The sequence below is a fragment of the Phalacrocorax carbo genome, chromosome 23 (assembly GCF_963921805.1).
Source record: "Phalacrocorax carbo chromosome 23, bPhaCar2.1, whole genome shotgun sequence".
NCBI classification, from domain to species: domain Eukaryota; kingdom Metazoa; phylum Chordata; class Aves; order Suliformes; family Phalacrocoracidae; genus Phalacrocorax; species Phalacrocorax carbo.
The window spans coordinates 6285095-6312673 of NC_087535.1; the positions used below are offsets into that span (position 1 = coordinate 6285095).

Here is a 27579-nt window from a genome sequence, read left to right on the forward strand (position 1 = left end):
GGACAACAGCGGGCCCGTGATTGCTTTCTAAGCTGGGGGTGGATTCTGCCTTTTTTGCTTTTTATAGTCAAATAAGATTCATTGCTGCAAGGCCAGGAGCAGAGAGACCGGCTGGCTCGTACTGCTGACCTCCCCTGCAGGTCAGCAGGCTGTCAGAAGTCCCCCAGCATTATCAAAAGGGTCAGCAAAAGGGCAGGCAACACTATATAAACTAAAATACAAGAACAAACCATTCGGAACAACCTCACCCTTGCACCACCCTGACCCTTTCTCTCTGCGTTGGCTCCATATCATATCTGCCAACTGGAACGAGGGGAAAAAGCCAAGAGCTTGGCCATCTCTTCTTAGCAAGTGATAACAGGCGTGCTGGGTCTGCATCCCTCCAGGAGCCCATCAGGAATTTTTCTATGAAACATTTCCAACTGTTAAAGCTGCCGTAGTTATTTAACCCCTTTGAAGAAGCGATATTCAGGACACATTCGTCAGCCATGGACGAAAACCTTAAAATAATTAATAGGGTTTTAATTAGACAAAAGTTTTGAGCCAAACTGCCTGATCTAGGCATCTCTGAGCTCTGGGACCTCTCCAGCCCAGGTCGGAGGTGCGGGTCTCAGTCCTGCCTCCTCGGCCGAGCCGCAGAAGCCAGACGAGCCCCACACCGCTGAATGCCCCCCTTACCCAGCAGAAACCTGCACACCCGCTCCCTCAACCCCTTCCCTGCTCTCAGTGCCTTCGCCTCTTTCTCCAGCAAGAGAAGCCTCGGCAGGCTCGAGCCCCAGGCGGCGGATTTTCCCAGGCACCCCAGAGCAGGGCTGCCGGGAGCCTCCGCGCCCATCGCGCACCGCGGCGGCAGCGCCGAGGAAGAGGAAGCGCCAAGGTGCGGCAACGGCGGTTTAGACCCAGGTAGCGCAAAACAGCCAGCGCAATCATTTCCTTCAGAGTTTGACACCAACCGAAGTTACTGACAGCTTGATATGAAGTAATTACAGTTTTGCAATACAAAACAACGAGGAGGGCTCCTGGCACCTTTTACATATTTTTTTTTTTAAGAGTATTTTGACTCCAACCATGATAAAAGCAAGCTGTAAATCACCAGCAAGGTGCCTGGCAGCGGGCCCGAGGTTTCTGCAGAGGTTACTGAACCACAGGGACTATGAATACCAAGCCTTTCCTAAAGCATAACATGCGACACTGAACCCTTTGGGTATCAGGCTGAAAAACCACCTTTCTCCCTCACCCTTCTGCTTCGCTGCCCCTTGGCAGCGCCCGTCCCCGCTCCGCAGGGCTGTGCTGGCAGCCGCAGGCAGGAACCGCGCCGGGAGCTGCGTCCCCCCTTCCCCAGAGCTGCTTATTCACGGGGATGGTATTTGACGGGCTCGTCAGCTTTCTGAGAAAGAGTTAAGAGGGCAAAATACAGTATTGTGATTATTGCTTCCTCCAGCCCAGGGACAAGGAAGAGGAGGGGAAGAACGAAACCCAGCCATGAAAAGGCATTTCCCTGATAACAAACACGATTGCATGAATTATGCACAAAATTTGCTCATATTGTCCAGACTTCGGATATTGTTTATACAATGCATACCGGATAAGCCACCTCTCCCCGCCATCTCCCTCTTGAGCACACACATCCCAACGAGTCTGGCGTAAAGAGAAACAGAAAATCCCAGGGAGAGACCTGCTGTAAGCCTCGTCTTTGCAACTGCATTTTGGAGAGCACGGCGCAGCACCCTGCCCTGATGTTACTCCTGGCTTTGTCCCAGACTTGCTGAATAGACACTGACAAGTTGTGTTACTCTGACTCAGTTGTTCCACCTGTGAAATGGGAATAACGCCCTCATACATGAGGCAGTCAGACAATCGATGGAAGACTCAAAAGGGAGTTACCAGGCACAAGCTGCTGTAGTAAAGTATGTGTAAGGGACCGGTTTCGCGCTTCTCGGTGCGCCTCTGTTCATAACCCCTTTGAGCAGAGATTGTTCAGCAGAGCAGGACTACCCTCCCCGACACTGGTGACAAGCAAACGTGGGCATGGCTACCTCTGGGACCCAAGGACGCTGAAACATCTCCGCGACAGAGCAAGGAGGCATTTCTGTAACACCGACAAAATGATCACCACCTCCAAGGGAGCACTGGCTCCTCTGGCAAACCTAAAGCAGGGCCGCAGCTGTGGCTCTGGCATGGCTTACACCCAGCTGTGCACTGCAGCTGGAGACATTTAACCTACCAACCCCAAAATATGTCCAGAAAAATTCATAATCAACCTAGGACACCTAGGTGGCAGAAATTAGACACCTTTTTCTTTCCCTGTACTGATACTTGACACCTGCTATCTGAGAAACCCCAGCTGGCAGCTATTGAGCTTCAAGTACACTGCTGTGAAATAGCTTATAAATTACCTTGCATCAAGAGAGGTGCTGGGAAAAGAGGACTTTATTCACCATGCAGTCCCCGAGGACAGACCCAAGGCTGGCGACAGCACCACGCACGGGAGCGCGGAGCAAAACAGACCCTTATTTTCCTGGTTGCCTTGAAGTATGACACACAGGGAAAATCTAACACTTCTTAAGTTTCGTAGCTGATTTATTCAAGTTTTGGGAAGTCTCAGTTTCATCCAAACCTGTGTAAACAGGTCAATGGCTTTGGATAACATTAAATCATACAAATTTGTGGCCAGAAAGTTGCGAGTCTTTAATCCAGTCTCCTGCTGCAGGGACCAGCTATAATCATAATTCAAGAGATGTCTCTCTAAACCATCCTTAAGGACTTCCAGAAAGAGAGTCCACAACCCCTCCAGGCAACCTAGGTCAGTACGTCCCTTTTAAAAAGGGCTTTTTCTAGCTCCTACCCGAGTTCCGACGGACTGAGGTTTATCCACCCCTCTTCACTAGTGCACCTGAACATCATTTGATTATTCATGGACTTTATTCCCAACAAAATAGAATTTAATGGATGGTGACCTTAGGTGCAAGCAGATTAAACGATCAAATGATTTGCCCACGGCTAGTCAAAAGGTCCCAGCGGCAAAGCAAGGAGTTTTATCTCCTGAGCCTCAGCCCAGCACACTCTCCCCAGGTGACATCCAGCTGCAGTTTATTACAAGAGAATATTACAGTGCAGCACAAGGGAAGATCACAGAGCGGCCACCGAACTGGAGGAGAAAAATAAGCAGCAGCTTCTCCTGGCCTCACTCCAAGTGCACCACAGGCAAGTGAAGAACCCCAGCTTCAAATTAAATGGGTCCCCAGCCACTCCATTAAACAGAAATCCTGAAACAGAAATCCTTTGGCTGTGCCAGCCCCGTACAGCGAGCGGTGTTCGTTATCCCCAACACTCCCTACGGCAGCCAGATGTATTTACACAGTAGCCACAGTGCTGTTACCTAAGTAAACCAGGAAATTGTACATTTGTTAAAATTAGGTTCTGAGATGCTGAATCCCCAACTGTGCAGCTATAGATTTCACTCAGCCAGCAGCACTGAAATTATTAAGGCCACGCCACCGCCTGCGTGCGCATTCAGGCACGTTTCCCCAGTCAAGAGGTGTTTACTGGTTGGGATGCTCCACGTGCCCCGAACGGGATTAGCTTTCCAGATACAAGCACCACCAGCGATAACCGCCGAGTCAACCCTGCATGGTGGTGTCCGTCACCGCGCCTTCCCCCATCGCACCGGGAGGGCAGGGCTGGTACGGCGCCAAACCGGGGCAGGAGCCGGCGGGATGAGAAGGGGAGAAAGACGCAAAAGGAGAGGTTTAGTCCTGCTGCGCGGCCAGCGCCGTCGTGTCACTGCTTCGCTCTGGATGTCAGCTGCCAGTCACAGTGCTGGCATTCCCACCGCAGAAGTGGAAGAAATTATCATCCAGGTACCACTGTAGGATCAGGAGGATTTGGAAAAGCAGAATACCACTGAAAAAGCCCTTAAATTAACAAGAAAACTGAAGCAGACAGGTTGATGCAGGAGAGCGCCACACAGCACTGAAGAACCCTTCAGGGACCATTAACCAGCCCTCGTCAGGCCTGTCTTAGTGGAAGTATGTGCTATGAACTGCAATCAACACCGGCTTTATCAATGACACGAAGGAAGTGCCTTTACCTCTCGAAGCCTCCTTACACAGGGTTCTCTGCCCTTTTAAGTGCATCACTGGGGTGCTTGATGCGGTTTTTGAAAGAGCTTCGAGGTGCCTGAATCCTGGGAAACGTGAAGCATCTTCATCCCCTGCCCAGCCTGCTTCACTGAGCGTGGCAAGCAGCGACCATCACAGAGCTCGCAGCCACAGGCGCGGTGGCTGGGGGCTGGCAGGATCCCAGGGGGTCTTGTGCATCAGCGCCCGGGGGGCTCCCTGTGTTGGCAGCCAGGTGCCCCCAGCCTTGCGCTGAGCTCCAGCCAAGGACCTCAAAGCCTGGAGCGATCTCAGCTCCGTTCCACCATCAACTGAACATCATCTCTCCTACAACATTTGGACATCAATGTCTACCCGAGAAAGCGGCTTCTTCCCACTCACCAGCTCCATGCTCCTCTGCCCTGCTTTTCAATTTCAGAGCTCTGGCAGATCACTGATTAATTCAAGCCTGTTTAATAACCCTTCTGTTTAGATGAAACAGGCTGTCTTGTTTTCTTTATTTTTAACACTAACTCTTGTTTCTTTGCTAAGGATCTTTCTGTCATTTAAAAACTTCTCTCTCTCTCTAACCAAGCTGATAATCGGATGGAGAAAGCATCTGCTTACATCCACATCTGACATCAGCCAGAAGTTGCACCACGAGGCTAAAGAGGGACTGGACACCTTGATGGGTAAAAGGCCCTAAAATCCTGAGCTTATCTTGCAAAATCATTAACACCTCTCCACTTGCTGTGGCAGATCCCTGTGTACCTCAGACCAGAGCGCAAACGCCAGGGACCCTGGGGTCCCTACAACACGGCCAAGAGGAAAGGAGATACGGGAGCCAGAGCACCCCAACGCCTCGCACGGCTCATCCGCAGCGACCCACCGCGCTTCTCCACCCTGTTGTGGGTGGGCAACGTGACTCAAAGCCTGGAAGCCGTCGCGGCGCTGCAAGCTCTGTCCCGCGCCGTGGCCCCGGCGCAGCAATCGATTGGCAATGGTCGGGCGGGCGCGGAGCCCGGCAGCTGCTCCCACCACCGCAGCCTGGCCTCGCAGCCCTCTCCCCTCCGCCGGCCCCAGCTTCACTTGCCGTCACCTGCTCTCCCGTGCCATCCTCACACCAGAGGGGTTTAGAGGCATCGGCTGGGTCACAACGTGACCTCCTCCCTCCCCACTCGCTGCCCCGGCCCGGCCACAACCCCCAAGTGTTGTGCACAAAGAATAACAGACACACAAGGACCCGGCTCCCGATGGGAATGACTTGGAGCCTCTCAGCTGTCTCCTGCCTCTTTGAATTTCAAAGCTGCACTTGTCTGTAGAGCAACTGAGTCATTTCCTTCCTATATCCAGCCTATCGGACTGGATCCAGCAGTGCCCGGAAAACAATAAATCCTTCAAGGACTTGTAAGGCCATATTTCACAGGAATGCAGCAAGCCTGCCTGCTTGGAGAGCTCCTCGCACACCCTTTAATTCAACATTCCCGTGGAAGCTGTCTCACGCTGGCCCCGTCCCAGCACGGCAGTGGTCCCCATCCCTGCTGCTGCCACCTCCCAGGGCAGCACTGGGGCATTGGAGGTCCCTGAGCACGGACCAGCACCCCTGACCCACGTGGAGTGACGCCACCTCATCACCCCTGACCAGATGCGTCACCGAGGGGCTGATGGATTAAGAACCGATAATGAAATTTCCTTGATTCCATAAAACATACAGAGGATCTAAAAGGGGAGAAGTTACAGCCGAATTTGCCTTAGGACTTCACCAAAACTTTGGCACACCACGGGAAGGCTGCAGCCGCAAACGAGTTTGCTCTACAAAATACAGCGGAGCAAAGCAACGTGCGAGAACCAGCACAGGTTGTAGGAATTGAACACTTTCACGTGTTCAATTGGTTTCCCAGATCCACAATACATTTATCTCAGATTCTTCAGGATTGTTGGGGACAAAACCAAGGCAAACCTCAAAGATCTGAGCTATATATGGCCAGAGAGCTGCAGAACTTGCACTGAAACAACAGGGTTGAGATGCTTGCTGAAAAAGAAACTCTCCCCGCACCCAAATTTGAGTTTCCGTGCAACTCTGAGGAAAATCGGTGCGTTTTCCAGGGTCACATCAGTGCTGCTTCCATTGTCTTTTTAGAGGCCCAAAGCAAAGCCCATCTGATTTACATTAAGATTCATAACACCTTCAACCAAATGATCCCACGTACATCAGAAAAACTAAACGACAAGGAAATTAATGTTATATCCTCTTCAGTAACAAGATGGCTAAAGCAGATAATCTGGCAAAGTGTCATGTTTATAATGGAAATTTGCAGAGAACATAACAGGGATTGTCAGGGATGAACAAACGAGTCAACATTTTGCTTTTTCTCAAGTTAAAATTTGCATTGTTTGTAGGAAAAACACTCTTTCAAATCTTGGGAGGAGAAGGAAATTAAGACAAAGTTGTTTGATTTTCACTAGGTCTTTGCAGCTCACGTAAAGGACAGTGGGAGAGCAGGCGCTGGCGGGGAAGGCGAGCTGCCCAACGCCCTGCGCTGGCAGGGCTCGCACCCAGGGAGATCATACCTCTACTTACAAGTAAATTAGATCTCGTATCAAAAATAGGATTGACATACATCTTTCTTACAGGTCTGCAAGGAAGTGACTAGTTAAAAACCCCCATACTGCTGAATTCACACTCAGAAGTGAAAAACTTCAGCTGCAAAATCACTTCGATCCCACCCAACTTGTCACTCCGGAGGTTAAGCCTCCCAGTGACCCAATACCCTGGGCAGGGCTTATTTTTTTATTAAACAAGTTATACAACACCCTTGGAAGCCCTTAAAAGGGCCTCTGTTTTTGTTCCTTTCTGAAATTTGTTCTAGCCCTTCTCAGCTCGGCCCAAGACAAGTTATGGCCACCTCCAAGTCAGAAAATTTATTTGGTGGAACCGATGGAACAGGTTTGTCCCTGTTCACACAATTTACGCCTTGAAAAGCCAAGTTACGCAAGCACTTGTACCAGCACCTTATTATATCCGAGTGGACAAGCAAAGGGGCTCCTGATCTTTCTTCCAGGGAACTTGGGAGTGCTTGCCCATGCTCCTTGGTTGCTATGAGATTTTAAAGACAGTCTAAACCTGTGACCACCAAATGGGCCTTTAATGCAATTCCTGCTCCATAAGGCTCCTCATCTGCCAGTCGAGCCAAACGCTCCACTGATCAGAGGAGGGCTCATCACTGCAATTAACTCCTTGCAAACTGCGGAGAAAGGTTTGCAACTAGGACAGAAAGAGCCTGCAGAGAACCTTTTGCTGCTGCGTATCTCAGCCAAGCAGATTACTTGCTGTGGATGTTTTTCATCTGGCCCCTCCAGCTTCTCTAACACAATGGACGATGCCTCTGTAACGTTAAATTGTTCTGGAAATACAGAGGGGCAGATATCAAAGATCAGAATTTTTAGTTTTTGGGCCAACACAGAAGCATTTTCATTCCATGGTGGACTTTGAGAAGCTCTTACTCCCAGTTTGCTTCCTCCAGATTTTGGAAGAGCTTATCCCCCATATGAGCGTGTAAGCAGCATCTGTGGAAAGCACTCGATATACAACAAACTGATTCAGAAAAGTAACAAAGGAAAAACAGCTCTCACACCACAGCCTGGCGACAGCAAGCAGCCCTGCCTTTCTGGCTGCCCTACATCTCCCAGAGCCGCTGGCTGAACCGAGGAAGGGATTCAGGGATCTTTGTTCTTACTTGTGCCCTACCCTCAGCATCAACACTTAATGAAACGAAAACAGCAGAAGAAATGCCTGGGGTCCTGCAGTAGTACAGGTACAGTCTGCATCCATACGCACTGACAAACCAGCACTCTCCCGTGCCCGCGTGAATTCTGATAAAGCAGGTGTCTACTACATCCACAAACCCACTTCTCATCAGAACTGAGGATAACTGGGATGCTCAGAGACTGCTGTCACACCCAGCCGTCCCGAATCGCTCAGCATAACCAGCAGAAGCAAACTCCGAGCGGGGGGTTTGATGCCAGGCCCTCACTGTGCTCCGACACGGTACAGTCGGAGCTGCAACACCCCGACCGTGCCCGGGCCCCCTCTGCGCTCAGGAGGGCAGGAGCTCCTGGATTTTAGCTTCAGCACAGATTTAAAAAATTTTCAGCACAAGAAAAATTTAGCCAGTTCGGAAACCTACAGCCGTGCTCCCTTTTCCTCCCCACCCCGCCTCTTCGCACTTCCACTAAAAATCAAAAGGAAATTCACAGGCTTTTTTTTTTGTTTGTTTAAATACCATTACAGGCTGTGACATAAACCAGCAAAGGCAGGAAACACGGTCATGAGGGCAGCGCTCCATCCTCTGCTCCCGTCACCGCGACTTTTTGGGGGACTTGGCAAATGAATGAGTAAAGGAGACAGCCCGCGTGTTTTATGGAGTTGAACTGTAACATCCCTGTTAAGCAGCCAGCTTACCATCTCTCTGCTCTGACATCCATAAATCTACCCAGCCACGGGGAACAAAGCTCTTCACATGAACTGGCTACATGTGCATCCCTTGTATTTGGCTACCTGGGCAAGCAACCAGCCCGCTGTGGTCTGCGGCACTCACCTCTGCTTTTGTAATAGTCTCAAAGAGGTGGGAAATCACCTGTTTTGGTAACACGACTTGGGACGTTTTAATCCAGCTACCGACACACTCGCGCTCATCACAGCACCTGCTTTCCCAACAGCCAGTTCCCAGAACCTCAGCTTCCTGCTCCCCAGGTGAAAAATGGCCACTTTGGGCTCTAAAGAAAATCTCAACAAGGGAAACTCTGAAAGTCCAGCAATCAGAAAGCAAATAAAAATAATTCAAAGCCACTGCTTTATGATTAATCTCAAAACCATGGAGCTCAAACTCACTTTTTTGAAATCTCGTTCCCAGGTTAACAAGCCAAAGCGATGTTGAGCACGAACACTGAGGAAAAACCCTGCACACCTCCAGATTTCAGCTCTTCTCTCGCTGGATGCCCGGTTTCCTCCACCACCTCCAGCGCACCACGCCGCACACGAGGGATTGCTCCGAGCTCTCTCTTACCGATGACATGAAACCGCTACAGAAGAAAAGCTACGCATAAATCTCTCCGGGAGGCATTTGTTCCCAGGCTCACTGAGCCTGGAAATAACAGGGGAAACTCGTTCCATGCTGAGTCAGGGTCTGACGGCGACTCCTGGACCAGCCGCAGTGGATCCGCTTCCTTCCCCGCGCGCGTCACGGGCAGCGGAGCGAGCGAGCAACAGCCCGGCGCTGCCCCAGAGGTTTCCTGTTTTCCCCAGTGTCGCACAGCTTCCCGAGACACGGTACAGGGAAACGGGGCTCCGGAGCCTGACACCGAGCTGCTGCGGGAATTAAAACTGCTGTTTTTCAAATGCTGTTAAGAGCCAGCCAGAAGCTGAAAGCAAAATAAGCTTTTTCCTTTAACCTTCGCCAATATAAGCAGAGAACGGCCTCTCCAATGACCGTCACTCCCCATCCAACCATCCCTTTACTGGGAAAATGGGGTTAAGGTTTGCCTGTGCATCCCAAGGGCTTCCCCCCACAGGCATCCCTGCACTCCCGTGCTGAGCCTCACGCCTAAGCTGAGGCTGCAGCAGCCGGGAGCCACCAGTCCAAGCCCTCAGGGACCCCTCCCGGCCCCTCCAAGTCACCCTGGAGAGGCAGACGCCAGGTCCATGCTCAGCTCCCCCTGCCTGCACCCACTCTGACCCACTCCTCTGAACAGCCTCCTGCCCTCACAGATCTTTGCCGGTGTAACTGTTCCCACAGAGGCTTCTGCTCGAGCAGCAACACCCCAAGACAGCACCAGCCCTCGCTCCCACCAGCATTAGTGGCCACGGCTGGGCTGTAAGTGCAGCTACGGTGTTACGTGGCACCGGCACCCACCGGGAGAGCCCACGCTGCTCCCCACTGGGCCCGAGCAAACACCCACTGATCTACCATCCACTTACTGTGCTCGGGAGGAGGCTCAGCCTCGGAGCGGCCAGGAAGGAGACTGCCCTTCCCGTCCAGCTCCCAGCCGCAAGGCGCCGGGCTCGTGCTCCAGCGCCAAGCCCCCGCCGTGCCCCAAGCCCCCTCCTCGGCGGTGTGGCCCCGGGTCAGCCGGTGGCTCCGTTAATGAGCCCTGAGAAAGGAGCAACAGCAGCGGGAGGAGGCGAGGTGAGAGGTCAGTGTAATATTTACTCAGACATCACCTTTCACTTTTATGAAGCAGGGAAGTGGAGCAGGAGCAGGAAAAGGGCTGCGAGGGATGTTCCTGCCTGGGAAGCCGCCGTCACACCAAGCACAACACGTAGCCAGCTCCAGAGAGGCTCTGGAGAGCCAGGGCCTGGCTGAGGTGGGAGCCCTCCATCACACCTGCGGAGCCCCACCGAAATGGCACAAAGCTAGGGACGGGCTCTGGGCTGTCCCCACCATCGCTGCCACCTGCTCCCACGCTGCTCAGGGGGAATAGCTGGGTAGGCAGGGCCTCTGAAAGCAGAGAGCCTTGCCAGGTCCCCTGTGCTCAGATCCCCAGCCAGACCAGAGCCTATCGCACCACGGGGCCATCCCTCCGCACTGTGATTTTAAGGAACCCACAGGAGACAAGGCACACGTTGCAGGGAGCTGACATAGAAATGCATCAGCTGGTAATAAAATTTTCCCAGTGGAACTGTTTTTTGGAAGAACCATCTCCTCTGCCAAGCGGCGAGATGGTACCAAGCACACCTCCCCGCACGGGGCTTTGTGAAGGCAGCCCCACGCAGCGGGCAGGGCTGGTCCCGGGGCAGGATCGGCGCGGGGAGGAGCAGCACCCACTGCTGCCCTGGCACAGCGGGGGCCCTTGCTGGCAGGGCTCTCCCGGGCTCACTATCGCTCTGCCTTTTAAGATGATCTGGACTTTTTTTTTTTTTAATAACGTGACTCTGATGCCTTTTATTCCCTGTTCTGAATGTCATTTTAGCCCAGGCAAAGCAGGATTAATTTTTCATAATATGATAAGTTTACCTCACTTTTCATTCCCTCCCATCACCACCTTCCAGTTCGATTTCACCCAAACAGAAGCAGCAATTACAGTGAGAAACATGAGATCGGCTCTATCTGGTAACGGAGGGGAGGGCACCTCTTTCCCAGCACCCTGTTCCCAGCACCCTGGCAGCCCCCCAGCATGTAGCGCCAGCATCCCTGTAGCCAATACCAGGCTGACAGCATTGCTCTGGCCCCCTGAAAAGCACAGATGGATCATAATTCAGACTCAAAACCCAGCAGAGAAGACGCAGCAAATTAGGTACGTCACTGACATATGTTGCACTCGTGTGTTTGGTAAACTTGTGCTTTCTTGGTGAAGTCCTGCTAGAGCAGCCTCGCCCCCACCCGAGCAGCTCCCAGCACTTGGGCTCGGACCACGGCGGGCAGAGGAGCCACAAGCCACGCCGGGGAACCACGCTTTCCTGGGCAAGGAGCAGGGGGAGGCAGCCATAGCCAGCTTGCCTCGGCCAGGAATGTCTGAAAAGCACTAAAATCCTCCTGGCCTCCCCACCGACAAGCACTGGGTCACGCTCGCAGCCCCTGTAACCCGTGTTCCCCCTCCGAGGGATGAGGGCTCCAACACCAGCCAGAGGCTGCATCTCAGCGCAGCTTTGCCAGTCGCTGGTTTTATGTTCATTTTTCAGTTGGGCTCCGCCAGCCTGATCCGGAGGATCCCCTCTAGCGGGATGAGGAGGAATTTCAAGCCCACATCCCACTCCCATCTCCTCCCAAGCTCTCTCTGCACCAGCCGCCTGCTGGCCCTGCTGCCCAGGGTGGGCAGCGGGCTGCAGCGGGGAGCCGGCTCACGAATTACTTGCCCCATTTTGCCAGAGCCATTTGGGGTGAAATCAAAGCCAGGCTGGAAAGGCAGACGCCAGGGAGCCAGCACAGACGGAAAGACAGGAGGAGGGAGGAAGAAGACAGCAGACAATCCCTTTCATGGCAGCAAAGGGGGGATGACTTCCATCAGCAAAACAACTACCTTTGACGCTTATGTGCCACCTGGACCGTATGCTTCACCAGCAAGCCTGGGTGCTTGTTGCAGAAAGCGGGCTGGAGGCATTGCAACCACAGCCAGGTTGGTGCAATGGCATGCAGGGGGCCAGCCGGAGGCACCCACTGCTCACTGGGCACACTCGCAGCCTGCCTCCCTTGCTGGCAGCAAACCACACAGTAAATACATATATTTTAACTGCAGAGAGAGAATCTGAACACAAGCCCCAGGCGGCCGCCTCTGCCGCCCAAGGACAGCACGCTGCCCTCAATTCTGCTTTTGTTCCCACTTTGCTTTTCATCCCGGAGGCTCCCTCTGCACCACTTCTGCAGACAAAGACCTCGTGGCCTCCTCGGACCAAAACGCCTTCAAGTCTCACGGAGCCGAGCCGTGCCCTCGCCCTGCCCCGGGAGGGAAGGTGGGCACCCAGTTAGCAGAGCTAAGGAGGTCGCACACGGGATGCTCCTGGTGATAACAACACATGGGATCCAGCCAGCGGCATTCGCGGCTCAGCCCCAGGAAGAACTTGGTAGCACCTTTTCCCCCTTGGCTCCCCCTTGCCCTCCCCTTTGCTGCTGTGGCGGTGGCCTCCTAGCCAAGCTGGTTAAGAGATTAACACTCTAAAAACCACATTTACTCTAATTAGCCATGAAATCTTTGTAACTAAGTGAAAAAATGTTTCCCTTGAGGGATTTTTGTCCATTCATCACTGTTTGAATTGCCGGGGGGGTGGGGGGGGAGAAAAGATGGGGGAAGAGATAAAAACCCCTCAGATCTAATGAATTAATAGCAGAATGCCCTGGGGGAGCAGCGGGCTCCTGCGAAACACGGGCACCTCAAAGGGGGCTTTTCACAGGCTTGCCGAGGGGACGCTTCTGAATTATTTCGAGTTAACAGACTGTAACACAATGCTCCGCTCCCTGTACGAGCTGGGCAGCTTGGCCAGCACGCCGCGCTCCTCCTGCGCCTTCCGCAGGGACGGACAGACGGACGCTGCCTGGCTGTGCGCGCGGGCAGCTGGGTGCCCCCACCCCACAGAGAGCTGGGGGGGGAGGTCAGGGCTCTGCTGGCAGCACAGCCAGCACCCCCTGGTTACTATTTTACTGGGGAAAACATTTCAGAAAGAGTTGGGGGGGGGGGAGGCAGAGAATCTTGCCACAACTTAGGCCCATAAATATTTCATATCGCTGGAATAAGAACGATTATATTCCTGCCAGCACTTTTCTTGTGTATTTTAAATGTGTCACCGCCTTCTACTTTCTCCCCCGTTTGTGTTTCTTGTAACAGGCCCATGAAATAAAGATTAGCTGAATAATCAAGAGTGTTTAGAAATGTGAAGGGGCCTGTCTCAGGAGCACTGCACGCTCAGGTTCATCTTTTTTCCTCTTTTTAAGGATGCCAAACACAGATGGGGGAGCGCAATTTTCACATGCTGTAAGAGACGGGCTGGAGCGGGAGCGAGCGCGGCGCCCGAGCGTGCGGGGACGAGGTGGGCAGAGAGCACACGCTTCCCCGTCAAAAGTGACAGCCTCAACGCCATGCGGAAGAGGGGGGCACTCTCCCCCATTACATATTTATTGTTCAAACTGCAGAGGGGCCAATTAAAACAGCTTGATCACTGCCACGTTCAGACAGACACGTACAGGCTCAGGGAAGCGGGGTGAGAGAGGCAGGTGTACGTTTTCCTGCCGCGATACCGTGCCGTCCGCTCCTCTGAGAGCCACTGAAACAACCTCAGCTGAACAAAGGTACTTCTGAGCCTCAGCCCAGCTCCCGCAGGAAAGCATCGCTTTGGCACCTAGCAGCAAGCACAGCTTTCCACCTTAAGCCTTCCTGCCACATGCCCCATGCAATTGCTCTGTATTGGCTTTTGCTTTCTTTCCTAGCTCAGCTCTTCCCACAAGCTGCCTACGGCATGAGACAGTCTGCACCTACACCTGCCCTAGCTTCTGGGCAATTATTCCAAGACACGCTCCAGACTCCCACATTTAGCTGTGACAGGAGTTCCCAAAGTAAGTTCTGGAAAGCCTCGTAGTGGCAGTTAAATTGGAGATCTCGGGAAGATACTGCAAATCACAGGTTTCGCAGAGACACCGCGGGGTCTGCGCAGCAAACCGCTCCAAATGTCATTTCCATTTAGCTGCTTTGCAAACCAATTTGTCACATACTAATGCAATTTGCTGAAGAGAGTTAAAAGAGCACAGGGCAGTCGCAGTCGCCTCTTCTCCAGGCTCCCGCAGCCAGCCTGGATCTGCGTTTCCCCTTTTGCATCCAGCTGAAGTTCCCTTCTGCTGAGAGGCAGGGGAAGCTCAGAGTTAGCACGAAGAGCAAGAGCGAGCGTGGTAAGAGCACGGGGAAAAGCTGTTTCTATCATATCGGTGGATTGAGTGCGGATCTCATGCAGCATCTGTTACCTGTTTCCACCGCACAAACTTGTTATAAGCCGGGGGGAAACTCCACAATTAATTACATCAAACAACACTACAAAGACAATGAAGAGTAAATTGGGTTACTTTATCTTCTTGCAACAAGCACTGTGGAGATTACTAGAAGAGTTGGGAAAGATGACTGGTTTGCTAGATAAGCCATTTCACGACAGCAGCTGTACGTTCACGTTACTCATCGCTTGCACCAAGTTTCTTGAATCAGAGCTATTTTATCTGTTTCCCCTGCACCGCCCCAAAATATCACGTTTAAGCTTTGAGGGTTCTCAACGTGACAACAAAAGGCAAAAGGACAGCAATAAAGACACAAAAATGTTGCATTTTAAAGGATCTAACACCTCTGTGTTAAAGGAAAAAAGCTAAACATCTGTTCTGAAGGTGGCACAGATTTCTTCCGAGGCATCTGTCTTTCAGCCATAAAGTAGGTCATTCGATTTAACTTTTAGACACCGTATCAATGAATCCACCCAGAGAAGGAGAGACAAGACCATCTCCCCGAGTCAGGTGAGAACTATTCAACACATTCAAGCCACCAGTGAAGCATCAAGTGCTTAGCAGATACCAGGGGAGCCCTGTCAGCAGTGGGTTTTTACACCGTGGTACTCTGCTAACTTCGCATTCTCTCACCTCCAGCCAGTACCTTGAACCGTAGGTCACAGACGTAGAGGGTTTTTTCCCTCCACCACTTACTATTCACCTCACTTAACATTAACCTATTGACTTTCTGATACCCCTTAGAACACAGATTAATTGAACATCATTCACTTCACCTCCAGGAACGCAAAAGTATCGGCCGTGGCTCAAATGGAGACAAAGCCCGAACGCCCGACCGTGCCGGGTTAGAGGCGGGTCACGACCCGAGAGGACAGGGTGGCACCTCGGGGCTCGCGCAGGGTGGCACCTCGGGGCTCGCGCAGGGTGGCACCTCGGGGCTCGCGCAGGGTGGCACCTCGGGGCTCGCGCAGGGTGGCCTCCGCTGCCATCGACACGCAGCGAGCTGCGGGCTTGGGGGAGGCTCGGGGCCATCCAGCGGCGCTGGGCTGGCCCCGAAGGGAGCACGAGTGCATTTGCCGTCCCTCCCCTCATCGCCTTTCACGAAGGGTCTTGTGAGGATTTAGGAAAGTTTTAACAGGGATTTTTTTTTCCAAGATTCAGAGGTGGTTTTAAAAAAAAAGCCCCTCGTTGCCAACAATAACTTTTTATGGAAATTAGTTTATTCTGGTGCACCGACTGCTCCAGACCGTGACTGAGCGGTAACAAATGACAACGGAATTAACGAGAAAATCCACCGAAGTACAGCGTGTACGCGCACGTAACGCGGGGCGGGGGGAGGCAGGGGACCGGGAATGGGGGGGTTCGGAGGGGTGACCCCAAGGGACACACACACACACACACCCCCCACCGGGCGCCGCCGCCGGGCACCGCCGCGGGTTCCCCGGGCACGGTGGGTACCGGGGCCACCCCGCACCGCCCCGCAGCCCTCGGTGCCACCGCGGTGGGCGGCCGGGGGGAAGGGGCCGCAGGCAGCATGGGGGGGGGGGGGACGACAGACGACACGACAAGCCCAAACCTCCTCCGCGCAGCCCCCCGGCCGCCCACCGCCAGGACCCCGGCGGCGGGGATGCCCGGGGGACCCCCAGCCCCGGGGGACCCCCAGCCCCGAGGATGCCCCGGGGGTAGAAGCCCCTCGCCAGCCTCGGCCACTCACCAGACCCCGCAGCTCCGGTGCCGCCCGCCTTCCCGGGGGTGCCGGCTCCCCGGCTCACGGCGGGGTGATCCACCGGGCCCCCGACACCATGGAAATCCAGGGCCGGGCGCCCGCTGCTCCTTCCCTCAGCCTGGCTCGGCTGGGCTCGGCTCAGCTCCGCCGCCCGCTCATGCCTCCGCAGCCCCTGCCCGAGTACGGCGGCGAGCGCCGGCTCCCCTCCGCCCGCCCCCGCGCCGCCCCGGCATCCGCCCGCCGCCGAGCCCGGGCGCGCTCCCGCCTCCCCGCCGAGCCCCGGGCGCGCTCCCGCCTCCCCGCCGAGCCCCGGGCCCGGGCGCGCTCCCGCCCGCTCCCCGCGCTTAACCCTTCCCCAGCCTCGGCGCCCGCAGCGGGGCTCGCCCCGCCCGCAGCAAGCGCCGTGCGGGGAAGGGAGGCGCGGCCCCGCCATGTCCCCCCCTCCTCGCCCCCAGCCCCGCCGTGTCCCCCCCTCCTCGCCCCCAGCCCCACAGTGTCCCCCCTCCTCGCCCCCAGCCCCACAGTGTCCCCCCCTCCTCGCCCCCAGCCCCGCCGTGTCCCCCCCTCCTCGCCCCCAGCCCCGCCGTGTCCCCCCCTCCTCGCCCCCAGCCCCACAGTGTCCCCCCTCCTCGCCCCCAGCCCCACAGTGTCCCCCCTCCTCGCCCCCAGCCCCACAGTGTCCCCCCCTCCTCGCCCCCAGCCCCGCCGTGTCCCCCCCTCCACGCTCCCAGCCCCACAGTGTCCTCCCCACCCCCCAGCCCCGCCGTGTCCCCCCCTCCTCGCCCCCAGCCCCGCCGTGTCCCCCCCTCCTCGCCCCCAGCCCCACAGTGTCCCCCCTCCTCGCCCCCAGCCCCACAGTGTCCCCCCCTCCTCGCCCCCAGCCCCGCCGTGTCCCCCCCTCCACGCTCCCAGCCCCACAGTGTCCTCCCCACCCCCCAGCCCCGCCGTGTCCCCCCCTCCTCGCCCCCAGCCCCACAGTGTCCGGCCCCGGCCCCGCCACGTCCCCCCCTCCTCACCCCCAGCCCCACCGTGTCCCATCCACCCCTGCGCCCCCAGCCCCACCGTCCGTCCGTGTTGTGTCCCCCCCCCAGCCCCACCTTTGTTCCCCTCAGCCCCCCCGGGGGGAGCGAGACGCTCGGGGAAACCACGCTGAAACAAAGCCCGACAGTAAAACTGGGTGCACTGGGAGTTGCCCCACCTCACCTCCGAAGACCGCGCCCCACCCCCACCAGCACACCTGGGCTGAGGTCAGGCTGTGATGGAGGTAAAGCCCCTCACCTGTGCCCCCAGCGGGCCCTCATTCCCTGGGTTACACCTCCCACCTGCCCTGGGAAGGAGGCTGCTGGTCTCTGCTCCCAGCTCTGACCCCCTGTACCCCCCCCGGCACACAGTTTTGGGGCGCAGAGTGCTGCCTGAGCTCTCTGATCCTCAGTCTCCCCATGTGGCAAATGGAGCTGACACCTCAGTCCTCCAAGGCCGTGTCACCTCCAGCAGCGCAAAAGCTGGGTGTGTGGCGTAGAGCCCCCAAAGCCACCAACCTTCACACCTCCCGGCCTGCCAAAACCACAGGGGCCACGGCCAGCTGGGACAGGGAGCCCTGCAACCACCCACTGCCAGCAACCAGGGGGTCCCTCCTTGGGAACAACTGGGATCACCACAGAGCCAGCACCTGGCCTCTCCTGTTGGCCCAGCACAAGTGCTTGAAAAATACCTGTAAGCTGTTGGGCACCCGGAGCGAGGAGCACCTTCATCCGTCCCTGAGCCACGCTGGCTACCTGCGTGGGCTTACAAGGGCGTGGGAACGCCTGCCGACGGGGAGGCAAAGCCAGCCCCAGGGCTGCGGCAGGACGGCGCGGCCACGCTGCTCCGAAAGCCCGGAGGCACCGTGGTCCAGCTGAGCCTGCCCCAGCAAGGCGGCACGGGAGAATTTTGAGGAGTGCAACTGGTGGAGAGAATCAATAACGTGATGGATTGCTGTTTTCCATTTCTTGTCATCAAGAATTTTTTAACAATTTATGTATTACACGTTGGAATATTCGCAAGAGAAAATTACAGCCATCAACCTGGGCCTCTTCCACAGCAAACCTAAGTGACTAAACCAGCCCACTCTCCTTTTGGAAAGCAGCTCAGGGGCTGTTCCTCTCCAGCCCCTCTCACCTCCGCTGCCGTAAGCGCGGCGACAGGAGCGGCCTCGCTGCGTCTTCCCCGGTTCATCTCATGGAGGGACATGACGTGCAGTGCCTGGTGCATGTAGCAGGACCCTGCAAGGGCAGTTTTGGGGGCAAAACACCCAACCACGACTAGTTTTGCTGTTTGCCCCAGGTAGGGGTTTCAGGAGCCTCTTGCAGGGGCTCTGGCAAGGAACGCTTTTCCATCCCGCTGCGCAGCTCCTGATCCTCTGCTTTCCCTCTCCTGGGAGGGCTGTAACCCAGCGCCTGCCCTGCCGCCTCTCCAGGGAGAAAATGACAGGTTAGCTTGCCTGTGTTCCTCCCCATCCTCGTCACATTCACCATCCTTCACAAAAGGATTCCCCTTCCGATAGTGCCTGTATAACCGTCAGTGGAGCAGGGGCGCACACCCCTGCACACCACAGCCCAGCGCCCAGCCCCACGCCCACGCAAAGGGTCCCCTTGACTTCACTGGAAGCTCTAGAGCGGGGGATTTTGACATCCTGGAAAGACACATAGGTTGCAGCTGTTTAGCTCGAGAGAGGAAACAGAAGACACTCAGTGGATGGCAGCATTGGTTCCTCAGCAAGCTTTACTCTTTCACTATTCTGTCCCTAATATATTTACTGTGTCGTGCATTCACAGCAAACGGTACTAAATCCTATTACAAATACCATCCTTGGCTAAATGCGCATCCCACTAATGCAATTTCTCCTTTTGCAGAAAGCCATACAAGGCAGGACAGAGTGTTTCAACAACCATTTCTCTCCCCTTTGCAGGACTGTCTGCATCCTGTCTTCTGTTTATTATTTATTGATGGTCAATTATGTTCCTGTATGGAGAGTCTGTCTCAAGCTAAGTACAGGATTGCTGGGCTGGGGAGCAGCCCCGAGACTCGCCGAGCAGCTCGTGCACAGGGCATGTGAGCAAAGGGCTGCACCAGCATGTGTGGAGCGAAACAAAACAGGTGGAGATTCACCTGGGCTTGCTCAGGTGATGGATGTGCTGCTGGGCTAATGAGTTGCCTGTGTAATAGGCTGGAAGAGTGGGCCAGCAAGAACCTTATGAAGTTCAAAAAGAAGTGTAAGGTCTTGTACCAGGGGAAACATAATGCGGGAGCGCAGCACAGGCTGGGATCCACCTGGCTGGAGAGCAGCTCTGTGGGAAGGGACCTGGGGGTCCTGGTCGGGGGAAGCTCAACATGAGCGAACAGTGGCTGCTGCGGCCAAGAAGGCCAACAGGCTGCTGGGCTGCATCAAAAAGGGCATCGCCAGCAGAGATGAAGAAGTCATCATCCCGCTCTACTCAGCGCTTGCCAGGCCACACCTGGAGCGCTGCGTGCAGTTCTGGTCCCCGCTGTACAAAAAGGATGTGGCCAGGCTGGAAGGGGCCCAGAGAAGGGCCACCAGGATGATCCAAGGACTGGGAAGCTGCCGTACGAGGACGGGCTGGGAGAGCTGGGTTTGTTCAGCCTTGAGAAAAGGAGGCTCAGAGGGGATCTCATCCCCGTGTACCAGGACTTAAGGGGCAGCTACAAAGGAGATGGAGACTCCCTTTTTACACGGAGTCCCATGGAGAGGACAAGGGGGATGGACACAAGCTGCTCTTGGGGAGATTCCCATTGGACACGAGAGGGAAGTGTTTCACAGTGAGGACAGTCACCACTGGAATAATCTCCCCAGGGAAGGGGTTGACTCGGCCCCATTGGACACCTTCAAGAGTCGCCTGGACAGGGTGCTGGGCCACCTTGTCTAGGCTGTGCTCTTCCCAGAAAGGTTGGGCTAGATGATCCCTGAGGTCCCTTCCAAGCTGGGATTCTGGGATTCTGTGTGATTCTGTGATTAGCAAGCTTTTTGCTGAAACAACTGGTGGAGAAATCCCTCTGTGGTTATTTGTGTTCACCTTTTCCTGAAAAGGGTGATAGGCCTAAGTCTTGGAATCAAAGTCTGGAGCCAAAATAGAAGGAAGGACCCGCCTCTACTCCAGTCAAATACATATGGTGACAAATGGATAGAGGCACGTACGTGTACGTGTGCAGCCTGCGGCCACAAAGCTCCGCACAGCCTCTGCACATGCAGATTTACCCACGCCCACAGCATCACCACACAGAGACACCAACTAAACAGCCAGGACCGCAAACATTAGTCCACGCCTGACACTCTCCATCGCTGTGTGTATGTGAGCACCCGGCGCTGGGGGACAGAAAGGGCTCTCGGACCGCGCTGGGACACGGCAGCGTGGGATCCACCTGGGTGCCGGGGGCTGCATCCTCGGCACCAGGGTCACCGGCACAGGCACCCGCGGCTTTGCCAAAAACAACGTGGGTGATGCCGGTGTGGGCGCAGAGCCCCTCAGCCCGTCTCCCAGAAGGCTCTGAGCTGGGGCATGAAGCAAAGCAGGAGATCAACAACCACTGGCCAGGCTGGAAAGGTCAGCTGGAAAGCCATCTTTAAGCTCCTGGCACACAACTTCTCATCCACTTTCCCTCTGACATAGGAGCTTTTCTGCGGGGCAGGATCCCGACCGCAGATGACAAAGCAGTCTTTAAGCAGCTGGTGAAGCAAGGCATCAGCGAAAGATCGGTCTCTGTTTCTAGCCTGTGTATTCACAATTTCTCTCTGTCCTCATCTTTGATAAACTCCCTTGCTTCGGAGCACAGGGGTCATGAATCTGTCTGAGCCGTGTGAAGCAGCGAGCCTTTCAATCCTTCCAGCAGCCGGCTCTTCAGATTTGCTAAAAGTCCTGGATAATGTGGCTTTACACATTGCCTCTGGCACTTCTCTTGGTGCCCGCAGATGCAGCAGGACCCGCTGTCAGTATTTGCTCTGCATTTTCCATTCCCAGGGTAGTAAAACAGATTCTGCTCTTCCCTAATTTCTAAAGCAGGAAAATACCCTTTTTTTTACCTCTTCCCTGTGTCCATTTAGGACAAGCCACTGAGCTCAGGAAAGCGCAGCCCAGGCCTGTGCTCCCCAGCCAGGACTGACTTGGAGCAGCTGCCGAAGCTGTGCGAGGGGAAGAGCACCATCTATAGGCACCATCTATAGGCACGGGACGCCCGGCTGCTCGCCGGCGGAGCATCAGTCGATAGCACAGATGCCAGCAGCTGACAGCTTCTAGTTACTCGCATCATATCTATCCATGCAATATTCAGCAGAGCTAATAATTATTCAGCACTAATCACTACAATAGAAGAATCATAGGCAGTTATTTAGAAATGATTGTTTCCACTCCGTTATTACCTATGACAGAGAAAGGAAATATCAAATAGTCAAACCCACATGTATATGGGAAGCTGAGTGAAAGATCAATGGGAATTTAACTGGCACTTTATGCTATTCTTCCTCTTTAGAAGAACCTTGTCAAGTAATTTTTTTCTCTCTCTCTACTGTTCATAATACCTTCTTGGAAAAGGAAAAGCATTTTTCTTTCCCTAACACACCTCATCCTTTCCCCCCCTCAGGTTTTCTCATCAATGTGAGCTTCGGTTCCTGCCTCCGTATCCCCTGGTTTGAACCGAGCCAAAATTAACTCAGAAAGGTTTTTTTCTCTTTCTAAAATAAACTCTGTTTTCATTAAGTGCAAGGGCAGGAGAACAGAAAGTCTCCAAATCCTGAGTTACAGAGTGTCTTGTTACTGTCAAAAACACAATTGCTGACAAGTCTGTGCTGAGGTTGTGTCAGAAATTCAAGGTGCAGACAATATGCCATTTTTAATCGTCTTCCTACAGCTAAGAATTGCCTCAGCTGATAAAAGGGGGCTCTTATGGGGAAGAGCACAAAAGTAACCCTGCAAAGACACTAGTCATATTTAGTGATTTAAAAAAAACACAACATGGAAACATTGGTCATATCGGCCCGGAAGGTACCTGGACCGCCTTTGCCCGGCTCTTCCTTTGGCTCTGCAGCGTGGCCGCTGCAGGGCTACACACCACACAGCTCCCACCTCTTGCTTTGAATAAATATTCTGCTGCATCCTTGTGTTGCGCACGCCTGGGGCCGCACAACTCCCTCCGAAGGCGCTGCCAGGAGCAGGGAGAGGTTTTCCATCTCAGTCATACGCTAAGCAAAACAGTCCAAAAAAAGGTCATCCGAAGAGGCTGTCAGCTTTGTGACACTCTGGGCTGACTCTGGAAGAACTGTTTGCAAAATCATTGACACAGTGATTTGTGAGCCCATCGCCACCACGCAGGGCTGGACGGAGGCATCAGGACAGACGCCGGCACTGGTGGGTGCTCAGGGACAGGGAGAGGGGTCCTTCCCTGGAGATGGGCCGTGGGGCTGGGCATCCACCCATCGCTTTTGGAACCGTTACCCATCCCAGCTGCTGGCCCGCGATCCAGCTGTGCTGCCTTGGCCCCCAGAGCAGCCCCTCCAGATGCTGAAGCAACGCTCGAGGCCAGGAGCTGCTTTGCTGGAGCCTCGTGGGGCTGCGCGGGGCCGGGCTGCACCTCCACCCCCAGACCCTGACTGCGGGGTGAGCGATTACAGCCCATTGAGTCAATTATCGACCCTCTAACGAAGGAGTCTCGCACAGCCTTTGACATGAAACAGAAGACCAGCGCTACTCTGGCCTGTCACGTCGAGAATTTACAGCTTAACGATTTCCTAAGGGCCAAATCCTGTTCTGACATGAGCGCACCTGCTTCGCCATCGATCAGAGGCACGTTCTCCAGCGAGGAAGGGATGCGTCCCTGCTCATGGGGTTACTTCCGAGCCGCACACCAGCACCAGCCGCGCCTGGTCGTCTTCATTGGCTGAAGCAGAATCAGCAAGAGAGACTGTGGGTTTTCCCGTCATTGGTTTGTCTACATTATTAATTATTTACTAATAATGCAATTACAAACAAGCCCACTGTGCTTGAGGCAGCCTTTGAAGATATCCAGCCTGTGTTTGTTCTAGTAACCGGGGAAAAAGTCTTTATTGCTCTGAACCCCAGACACTCCCAGCCCGAGGCACATTATCCACTGTTATTCCAAGATGCTGGTGACCAGCATGATCCCGTTTCCTCCCACCTCCATCCCAGGCTGTTGTTGGTGAGCCCTCTGGGCAGCTTTCGACGTTCCTAGCACCCACGGCTAGGAGAAGAGTTGCAGAAATCCTCAGAAATTGCAGCAGGACCCACTGCGACACAAATACCCAGTGTTTAAGAGGTGGGTATCCAAGGAGGGGGCGCTTTTAACCGCGAGCTGTAACCGCGGTTTTCCAAAATCTCTGCTCTAAATACCGGCATCCGAGTTTCCTCAGGACCTCTGAAGTTTGTTTGCAGGGTTCCCATTTCCCCAATACGCTGAAGGGCTGTCTTGGGGGAGAAGTAACTATACAACTCAGCTACTCACACTTCAAAGCCTGAAAGGTGGTCGCTGTGATTAACAAGCTCTTTTAGCAATAAATCTCCCCAGCACGCTCATTGCAGCGTGTTCATTGGAAATCTTTAGTTCCTTCATCATAAAGAAATGAGTATTTCAGGCTCCCTGTCCTAATGAACATAAAATACCGAGCATATTGTCAAACACGCTGTGGCTCTGCCTTTTATTCTACAATAATCCTTTTAATTTTTCTGTAGGCAGTGTGTATTACTGACAATGTAAAACCAAATTAAATGCAAAACTAAATTATTTTAAACCTTAATTTCATCTCTTTTCCCCTCTTGTCTGAGGAGATTGAGATTTTTTCCCCTGCATAATGGATGGGTGGGGGGGGGTGGAGCTGGAAATCCTTTGATTTGCGGGCCTGTGACTGTTAATCTGCTGCTGTGAATTCTGCAAAGCATTTTGTAAATGACTGAGGAATGCGGAGCCTGAATTCTGCTTATCATTTCATACTCTTTTCAGTATTTCTTAGGAGTTTTTTCAGGAAAGGGAGGGGAGGGAGATGTTCATACCCAAATGCAAACTCAGAAGTTTATAGCAACTCCTTTTCAGGGAGTTCAGCCAAAGTCGGAGCAAGGCAGAGCAGGTACACGTTCATTTTAAACATTCTTATTATCAATCTTGATACAATCATGAAGAAAATAGGCTGCCAAAGGGGGGGAAAAAAGGAAGAAAAAAGGATACTTCAAGAGCACCAACCTTTTAATTTACCTCTTAATTTAGCGGGACACCTTTCCACCTAATCTGCTTCTCCAGAACCTCCTTCTAGCGCTCTCGGTGCACATGTGCGCACGAGCGATGGGCAGGGTCGTGGCAGGGAACCGCGGTTTCGTACCTCCAGGGAGACGTTCTGCTGGAGACCAGGCTGCCCAGGCGCCGAGCGTGAACCGGGGCTCCCCTCTCCTGCCTTCCCCCATCGCACCTCCTCTGCAGAGAAGTCTGCCCTGAGTCAGAAGAGATGTAGCACACGGAGTGCTTTAGTTCATGTGCGTAAGCAATTATTGCAGAAAGGTCTTCAGCTTAATTGATGTGTTGGATCATGTACGATAAGTGTATCCAGAGAGTTTTCACATCACAGGCAGATGTATAGAGAGGGACCTCCTATGATTCCTTTCTTTGCCTCAATACCCAGCAAGGGGCCCAGGAATATTGGGGGATTAACGTCACAACAGAGGGAAAAAGTCTGCCATTCAATCTATTTAAACATTTTATTTCACCAGCGCACCAATTAAACATTCCCTGTCTGAAGAGACCACGGATTAAAGCAATAGCAACGCTGAAAAAAATAATAATCTCTTTGGAGAACTGTCTATGGACGGATCTTTTCTCTCCAAATGATCAAGGAAAATATACGAAACTGAAAAAAAAAAAAGACCTCTTAGAAGTAAACTTTGGGGCTATGTGAATAATTTCTCCCTTCCTTGTCTGCGCTCCCTTTCATGAGCTGCTTTTACTTTCACTGGCACCTTCTCCCTTGCAGCCCATTTGCATTGCCTTAATGAAAGGCAGCTGGCAGCGCGGCAGCTCGCCGACGGCCGCCTACGGCCCTCGGTGGGGTCTGGATGAAACGCTTCGGGTGCCGAGCCCGAGCGCTCAGCTCTGGGACGAGAAGATGACCCACGCTCCGCTCCAGTGCGGACAGTCCCAGCTCATGCTGGGATCAAACCTGTGACCACAAACCAAGCCGTTCCACTTCAGCTCACACCAAGACCGGGAGAAAACGTCGGGTTTCCTCCAGCGAGAGCCCCGAGAGCTCTCCCAGGCAGTCTCTGCCGAGCTGGTGGTGTCTTAGCAAGCTGGTCTGGTTTTAAGCAGTTTCCTTCTCACTAAAGAAAGACTAAAAGCACCATTTTTTCCCCTGAAAGGCCACTCAGGGCGGTGGCAACGGCACCTCCCTGGTGTCAGCCTGGTGGGCAGCGGTATCCTTGCTGATCGGGACCCGCGACGAAGTCCTGGGGAATAAAAAGGAATTAATAAAACGCCCGTCCAAACCCCGCGTTTCTCTTACGCCGTGACTGACACCAGAAACAATAGCATGCGGTTTGCAAGCTGTGCACCTGCTGGTCAGCTGCTTAAGCAAAGCAACTCACGATTTCAAATTGATAGGAACGGACTAGATCATAAAAAAGGAGTCCAAGTGTATTATTTTTCCCAACTCAAATCCCTCCGTGGCTGTGCCAAGACCTACTTCCCGCTCCTCTCTCTTTATTTGGATAAGTGGAACGTTTAAACGAGAAAGTTTTCCTTGGCAAATACGTATCGGCAGCTGAATCGGACCGGCTAAATATACCCGGCCCAGACAAAAGGAAGAGACTGTTTCTGATTACGAATGCTCGTATTTTTCTATCCCATGATTTCTGCTGTTGCTTGGGCCAGAGGTTTAGCTCAGGGAGAGGGGAAAAGGGGCAGGGGGAAACCAAATACGCACATTTCCCAATATCTGATCAACATCTCTGAATTCCTCAGCACCGCTGGAGCCGCAGCATCCTCTGACTCCACCTCCCATGGCATTTCCAGGGCTTGAAGCATTTCAAGTTACTCATGGTCACACCAAAAGCAAGGCTTAGAGCCCGTTTCTCTGTCTGAAGGTGTAATTCCCATGCGAGCAGAGCCCTCGCCTTGTGCTTGGCCGTGCGGGCGCGGCCCGGGAGCCCTCGCACCCCTCGCAGGGGGCACCGGCAGGTTTCCCATGGGGGTATGACCCTTCCCTCTCTCGCCTCTCGGGATGCAGAGAGGAACAGAGCACCTCTGCAGAACTCCTTAGCCTAGAAATAATTCAAACTAAATTCAAATAAGAGGAGGCTTGAACAGAGCATCTATAAACCTGGATATCTTATTTTTAAATTATTTTATCATTTATTTCTTCTGTGGCACCGGACACCGAGTGTGAGAGATACCAGGTACCCATTTAGCAGTTATGGCACTTGCCATAAACAAGTAAGAATTTACTTTCTGTTAAAGAGGCTTTAGAAGAATTACCCCAAGATGCTGCAGTGAATGTTTCGTGGAAGAATCCCAGCTGGGTCTGTGTTCTGCATTGACAAGCTCTGGGCTATATTTCGTTACAAGGTATTTCTTAGTGAAAAGCAGAAGAAACTACAACACTGCCCCTTGCAAACAATAAAGAAACATACGTTATTAACAAATCTAAACAAAAATAATAAAACAGAGCCAGAAAAACTGAATATGCTTAACACTGAAGAACAAAAGGAACGGGAACCATTTGTTACCTAATAAAGGAACTGGAAAAGAAAGTCTTTGACGGTAAGGAAGGACGATTTGCTCTCATGGGCCAGTGAACATCCAAATATATACAAGCTGTTCGCAGCAGACTGATTGCAGCCAGGCCATAATGCTATTGTACATGCTCTAAAAAAAAATAAAGGGAAAAAACACTACCACAGAGAGGTACTTCAGAAATAGATCATGGTCTATTCATTAAAACAGATTATTTTAGTGAAATCTATTTTTCCCCTCTCTTTATTGCCGTGTTTTCTTTTATGATAATTTTGCGTCTGTTTAAGTTGAATTCCTTGATCTGCAACATCTTTAGCTTTAATTTTTTTCCCCTCTTTTTCTCTTACCAGTGAAATGAATTCAAATCATTTGCATTTATTGCAGAGAACATACAGCCTCATCTGTAGCCTTTAGTCTGACTGAATTGCTTTTCTGCTTCACAAGGCACACAGTGGAAGCTGGAGCACTCCCCCTCGCCACTCCGCTACAGCCAGAAATAACCTAGTTGGCACTT

At 53.4% G+C, this 27579-nt stretch overlaps 1 protein-coding gene across 3 annotated transcripts in view; it reads right to left on the reverse strand.

Annotated features, from left to right (window-relative positions):
- The window catches only part of PLXNA2 (plexin A2), a 182370-nt gene extending 156820 nt beyond the window's left edge, over positions 1 to 25550 (reverse strand). The window contains exons 1-2 of one of the 3 annotated variants that reach the window (XM_064471865.1): positions 24540 to 25550; positions 23099 to 23213 (exon numbers count right to left, since the gene is read on the reverse strand). The gene's annotated coding sequence lies outside the window, so the exon portion shown is untranslated. Of the gene's footprint in view, positions 1 to 8988; positions 9289 to 16277; positions 16465 to 23098; positions 23214 to 24539 lie in introns of those variants that run through there. The other 2 variants (XM_064471864.1, XM_064471866.1) reach the window with 2 other exon arrangements.
- Positions 25551 to 27579: the final 2029 nt, after the last annotated feature.